Source organism: Rattus norvegicus, chromosome X (genome assembly GCF_036323735.1).
Source record: "Rattus norvegicus strain BN/NHsdMcwi chromosome X, GRCr8, whole genome shotgun sequence".
Classification (NCBI taxonomy): domain Eukaryota; kingdom Metazoa; phylum Chordata; class Mammalia; order Rodentia; family Muridae; genus Rattus; species Rattus norvegicus.
In genome coordinates, this window is record NC_086039.1 from 4,515,877 (window position 1) to 4,522,565 (window position 6,689).

Consider the following 6,689-nt stretch of genomic DNA (forward strand, 5'->3'; position numbering starts at 1 on the left):
GGACACTTCATATTCATCAAAGGAAAAATCCACCAAGATGAACTCTCAATCCTAAATATCTATGCCCCAAATACAAGGGCACCTACATACGTAAAAGAAACCTTACTAAAGCTCAAAACACACATTGCACCTCACACAATAATAGTGGGAGATTTCAACACCCCACTCTCATCAATGGACAGATCATGGAAACAGAAATTAAACAGAGATGTAGACAGACTAAGAGAAGTCATGAGCCAAATGGACTTAACAGATATTTATAGAACATTCTATCCTAAAGCAAAAGGATATACCTTCTTCTCAGCTCCTCATGGTACTTTCTCCAAAATTGACCATATAATTGGTCAAAAAACGAGCCTCAACAGGTACATAAAGATAGAAATAATCCTATGCGTGCTATCAGACCACCAAGGCCTAAAACTGGTCTTCAATAACAATAAGGGAAGAATGCCCACATATACGTGGAAATTGAACAATGCTCTACTCAATTATAACCTAGTCAAGGAAGAAATAAAGAAAGAAATTAAAACCTTTTTAGAATTTAATGAAAATGAAGGTACAACATACCCAAACTTATGGGACACAATGAAAGCTGTGCTAAGAGGAAAACTCATAGCGCTGAGTGCCTGCAGAAAGAAACAGGAAAGAGCATATGTCAGCAGCTTGACAGCACACCTAAAAGCTCGAGAGCAAAAGGAAGCAAATACACCCAGGAGGAGTAGCAGGCAGGAAATAATCAAACTCAGAGCTGAAATCAACCAAGTAGAAACAAAAAGGACCATAGAAAGAATCAACAGAACCAAAAGTTGGTTCTTTGAGAAAATCAACAAGATAGATAAACCCTTAGCCAGACTAACGAGAGGACCCAGAGAGTGTGTCCAAATTAACAAAATCAGAAATGAAAAGGGAGACATAACTACAGATTCAGAGGAAATTCAAAAAATCATCAGATCTTACTATAAAAGCCTATATTCAACAAAACTTGAAAAATCTTCAGGAAATGGACAATTTCCTAGAAAGATACCAGGTACCGAAGTTAAATCAGGAACAGATAAACCAGTTAAACAACCCCATAACTCCTAAGGAAATAGAAGCAGTCATTAAAGGTCTCCCAACCAAAAAGAGCCCAGGTCCAGACGGGTTTAGTGCAGAATTCTATCAAACCTTCATAGAAGACTTCATACCAATATTATCCAAACTATTCCACAAAATTGAAACAGATGGATCACTCCCGAATTCCTTCTATGAAGCCACAATTACTCTTATACCTAAACCACACAAAGACCCAACAAAGAAAGAGAACTTCAGACCAATTTCCCTTATGAATATCGACGCAAAAATACTCAATAAAATTCTGGCAAACCGAATCCAAGAGCACATCAAAACAATCATCCACCATGACCAAGTAGGCTTCATCCCAGGCATGCAGGGATGGTTTAATATACGGAAAACCATCAATGTGATCCATTATATAAACAAACTGAAAGAACAAAACCACATGATCATTTCATTAGATGCTGAGAAAGCATTTGACAAAATTCAACACCCCTTCATGATAAAAGTCCTGGAAAGAATAGGAATTCAAGGCCCATACCTAAACATAGTAAAAGCCATATACAGCAAACCAGTTGCTAACATTAAACTAAATGGAGAGAAACTCGAAGCAATCCCACTAAAATCAGGGACTAGACAAGGCTGCCCACTCTCTCCCTACTTATTCAATATAGTTCTTGAAGTTCTAGCCAGAGCAATCAGACAACAAAAGGAGGTCAAGGGGATACAGATCGGAAAAGAAGAAGTCAAAATATCACTATTTGCAGATGATATGATAGTTTATTTAAGTGATCCCAAAAGTTCCACCAGAGAACTACTAAAGCTGATAAACAACTTCAGCAAAGTGGCTGGGTATAAAATTAACTCAAATAAATCAGTAGACTTCCTCTACACTAAAGAGAAACAATCCGAGAAAGAAATTAGGGAAACGACACCCTTCATAATAGACCCAAATAATATAAAGTACCTCGGTGTGACTTTAACCAAGCAAGTAAAATATCTGTACAATAAGAACTTCAAGACCCTGAAGAAAGAAACTGAAGAAGACCTCAGAAGATGGAAAGATCTCCCATGCTCATGGATTGGCAGGATTAATATAGTAAAAATGGCCATTTTACCAAAAGCGATCTACAGATTCAATGCAATCCCCATCAAAATACCAATCCAATTCTTCAAAGAATTAGACAGATCAATTTGCAAATTCATCTGGAATAACAAAAAACCCAGGATAGCTAAAACTATCCTCAACAATAAAAGGACTTCAGGGGGAATCACTATCCCTGAACTCAAGCAGTATTACAGAGCAATAGTGATAAAAACTGCATGGTATTGGTACAGAGACAGACAGATAGACCAATGGAATAGAATTGAAGACCCAGAAATGAACCCACACACCTATGGTCACTTGATTTTTGACAAAGGGGCCAAAACCATCCAATGGAAAAAAGATAGCATTTTCAGCAAATGGTGCTGGTTCAACTGGAGGTCAACATGTAGAAGAATGCAGATTGATCCATGCTTATCACCCTGTACAAAGCTTAAGTACAAGTGGATCAAGGACCTCCACATCAAACCAGACACACTCAAACTAATAGAAGAAAAACTAGGGAAGCATCTGGAACATGGGCACTGGAAAAAATTTCCTAAACAAAACACCAATGGCTTATGCTCTAAGATCAAGAATCGACAAATGGGATCTCATAAAACTGCAAAGCTTCTGTAAGGCAAAGGACACTGTGGTTAGGACAAATCGGCAAACAACAGATTGGGAAAAGATCTTTACCAATCCTACAACAGATAGAGGCCTTATATCCAAAATATACAAAGAACTCAAGAAGTTAGACCGCAGGGAGACAAATAACCCTATTAAAAAATGGTGTTCAGAGCTAAACAAAGAATTCACAGCTGACGAATGCCAAATGGCTGAGAAACACCTAAAGAAATGTTCAACATCTTTAGTCATAAGGGAAATGCAAATCAAAACAACCCTGAGATTTCACCTCACACCATTGAGAATGGCTAAGATCAAAAACTCAGGTGACAGCAGGTGCTGGCGAGGATGTGGAGAAAGAGGAACACTCCTCCATTGTTGGTGGGATTGCAGACTGGTACAACCATTCTGGAAATCAGTCTGGAGGATCCTCAGAAAATTGGACATTGAACTGCCTGAGGATCCAGCTATACCTCTCTTGGGCATATACCCAAAAGATGCCCCAACATATAAAAAGGACACGTGCTCCACTATGTTCATTGCAGCCTTATTTATAATAGCCAGAAGCTGGAAAGCACCCAGATGCCCTTCAACAGAGGAATGGATACAGAAAATGTGGTACATCTACACAATGGAATATTACTCAGCTATCAAAAACAACGGCTTTATGAAATTCGTAGGCAAATGGTTGGAACTGGAAAATATCATGCTGAGTGAGCTAACCCAAACACAGAAAGACATACATGGTATGCACTCACTGATAAGTGGCTATTAGCCCAAATGCTTGAATTACCCTAGATGCCTAGAACAAATGAAACTCAAGACGGATGATCAAAATGTGAATGCTTCACTCCTTCTCTAAAAGGGGAACTAGAATACCCTTGGCAGGGAAGACAGAGGCAAAGATTAAAACAGAGACTGAAGGAACACCCATTCAGAGCCTGCCCCACCTGTGGCCCATACACATACAGCCACCCAATTAGACAAGATTGATGAAGGAAAGAAGTGCAGACCGACAGGAGCCGGATGTAGATCTCTCCTGAGAGACACAGCCAGAATACAGCAAATACAGAGGCGAATGTCAGCAGCAAACCACTAAACTGAGAATAGGACCCCCATTGAAGGAATCAGAGAAAGAACTGGAAGAGCTTGAAGGGACTCGAGACCCCATATGTACAACAATGCCAAGCAACCAGAGCTTCCAGGGACTAAGCCACTACCTAAAGACTATACATGGACTGACCCTGGACTCTGACCTCATAGGTAGAAATGAATATCCTAGTAAGAGCACCAGTGGAAGGGAAAGCCCTGTGTCCTGCTAAGACTGAACCCCCAGTGAACTAGACTGTAGGGGGGAGGGCGGCCATGGGGGGATGGTTGGGAGGGGAACACCCATAAGGAAGGGGAGGAGGGACGGGGATGTTTGCCCGGAAACCAAAGAATTATTATTATGTATTAAATAAATTAAAAAAAAAGAAAAAAATAAATAAAAATCCAAAATATAAGAAAAAAAAAAGAAATCATTGACTCAACTGTCAAAGATAATGCAAAGCGGAAAAAGCTACTGGTCCAAAACATACAGGAAATCCAGGACTCAATGAGAAGATCACACCTAAGGATAATAGGTATAGAAGAGAGTGAAGACTCCCAGCTCAAAGGACCAGTAAATATCTTCAACACAATCATAGAAGAAAACTTCCCTAACCTAAAAAAAGAGATACCCATAGGCATACAAGAAGCCTACAGAACTCCAAATAGATTGGACCAGAAAAGAAACACCTCGCGTCACATAATAGTCAAAACACTAAATGCACAAAATAAAAAAAGAATATTAAAAGCAGTAAGGGAAAAAGGTCAAGTAACATATAAAGGCAGACCTATCAGAATCACACCAGACTTCTCGCCAGAAACTATGAAGGCCAGAAGATCCTGGACTGATGTCATACAGACCCTAAGAGAACACAAATGCCAGCCAGGTTATTGTATCCTGCAAAACTCCCAATTAACATAGATGGAGAAACCAAGATATTCCATGACAAAACCAAATTTACACAATATCTTTCTACAAATCCAGCACTACAAAGGATAATAAATGGTAAAGCCCAACATAAGGAGGCAAGCTATACCCTAGAAGAAGCAAGAAACTAATAGTCTTGGCAACAAAACAAAGAGAATGAAAGCACACAAACATAACCTCACATCCAAATATGAATATAACGGGAAGCAATAATCACTATTCCTTAATATCTTTCAACATCAATGGCCTCAACTCCCCAATAAAAAGACATAGATTAACAAACTGGATACGCAACGAGGACCCTGCATTCTGCTGCCTACAGGAAACACACCTCAGAGACAAAGACAGACATTACCTCAGAGTGAAAGGATGGAAAACAATTTTCCAAGCAAATGGTCAGAAGAAGCAAGCTGGAGTAGCCATTCTAATATCAAATAAAATCAATTTTCAACTAAAAGTCATCAAAAAAGATAAGGAAGGACACTTCATATTCATCAAAGGAAAAATCCACCAAGATGAACTCTCAATCCTAAATATCTATGCCCCAAATACAAGGGCACCTACATATGTAAAAGAAACCTTACTAAAGCTCAAAATACACATTGCACCTCACACAATAATAGGGGAGATTTCAACACCCCACTCTCATCAATGGACAGATCATGGAAACAGAAATTAAACAGAGATGTAGACAGACTAAGAGAAGTTATGAGCCAAATGGACTTAAGGATATTTATAGAACATTCTATCCTAAAGCAAAAGGATATACCTTCTTCTCAGCTCCTCATGGTACTTTCTCCAAAATTGACCATATAATTGGTCAGAAAACGGGCCTCAACAGGTATAGAAAGATAGAAATAGACACCCGCGGATCCCGGCCCGCAGCAGCTCTCTGCTCCCAGACCCGGTGAGAGAGAGACCCAACCGCCTGGTCAGGTGGGCACTCCTGAGGCTGCAGAGCGGAAGAGACCACCAACACTGCTCACCCCTGCCCACATCCCTGGCCCAAGAGGAATCTGTATAAGGCCTCTGGGCTCCCGTGGGGGAGGGCCCAGGAGCGGCAGGACACCTGCCTGAGACACCGCCGGAACCTGAAAGAAACAGACCGGATAAACAGTTCTCTGCACCCAAATCCCGTGGGAGGGAGAGCTAAACCTTCAGAGAGGCAGACAAGCCTGGGAAACCAGAAGAGACTGCTCCCTGCACACACATCTCGGACGCCAGAGGAAAAAGCCAAAGACCATCTGGAACCCTGGTGCACTGAAGCTCCCGGAAGGGGCGGCACAGGTCTTCCTGGTTGCTGCCGCTGCAGAGAGCCCCTGGGCAGCACCCCACGAGCGAACTTGAGCCTCGGGACCACAGGTAAGACCAAATTTTCTGCTGCAAGAAAGCTGCCTGGTGAACTCAAGACACAGGCCCACAGGAACAGCTGAAGACCTGTAGAGAGGAAAAACTACACGCCCGAAAGCAGAACACACTGTCCCCATAACTGACTGAAAGAGAGGAAAACAGGTCTACAGCACTCCTGACACACAGGCTTATAGCACAGTCTAGCCACTGTCAGAAATAGCAGAACAAAGTAACACTAGAGATAATCTGATGGGGAGAGGCAAGCGCAGGAACCCAAGCAACAGAAACCAAGACTACATGCCATCATCTGAGCCCAATTCTCCCACCAAAACAAACATGGAATATCCAAAGACACCAGAAAAGCAAGATCTAGTTTCAAAATCATATTTGATCATGATGCTGTAGGACTTCAAGAAAGACATGAACACACTTAGGGAAACACAGGAAAACATTAATAAACAAGTAGAAGCCTACAGAGAGGAATCGCAAAAATCCCTGAAAGAATTCCAGGAAAACACAATCAAACAGTTGAAGGAATGAAAAATGGAAATAGAAGCA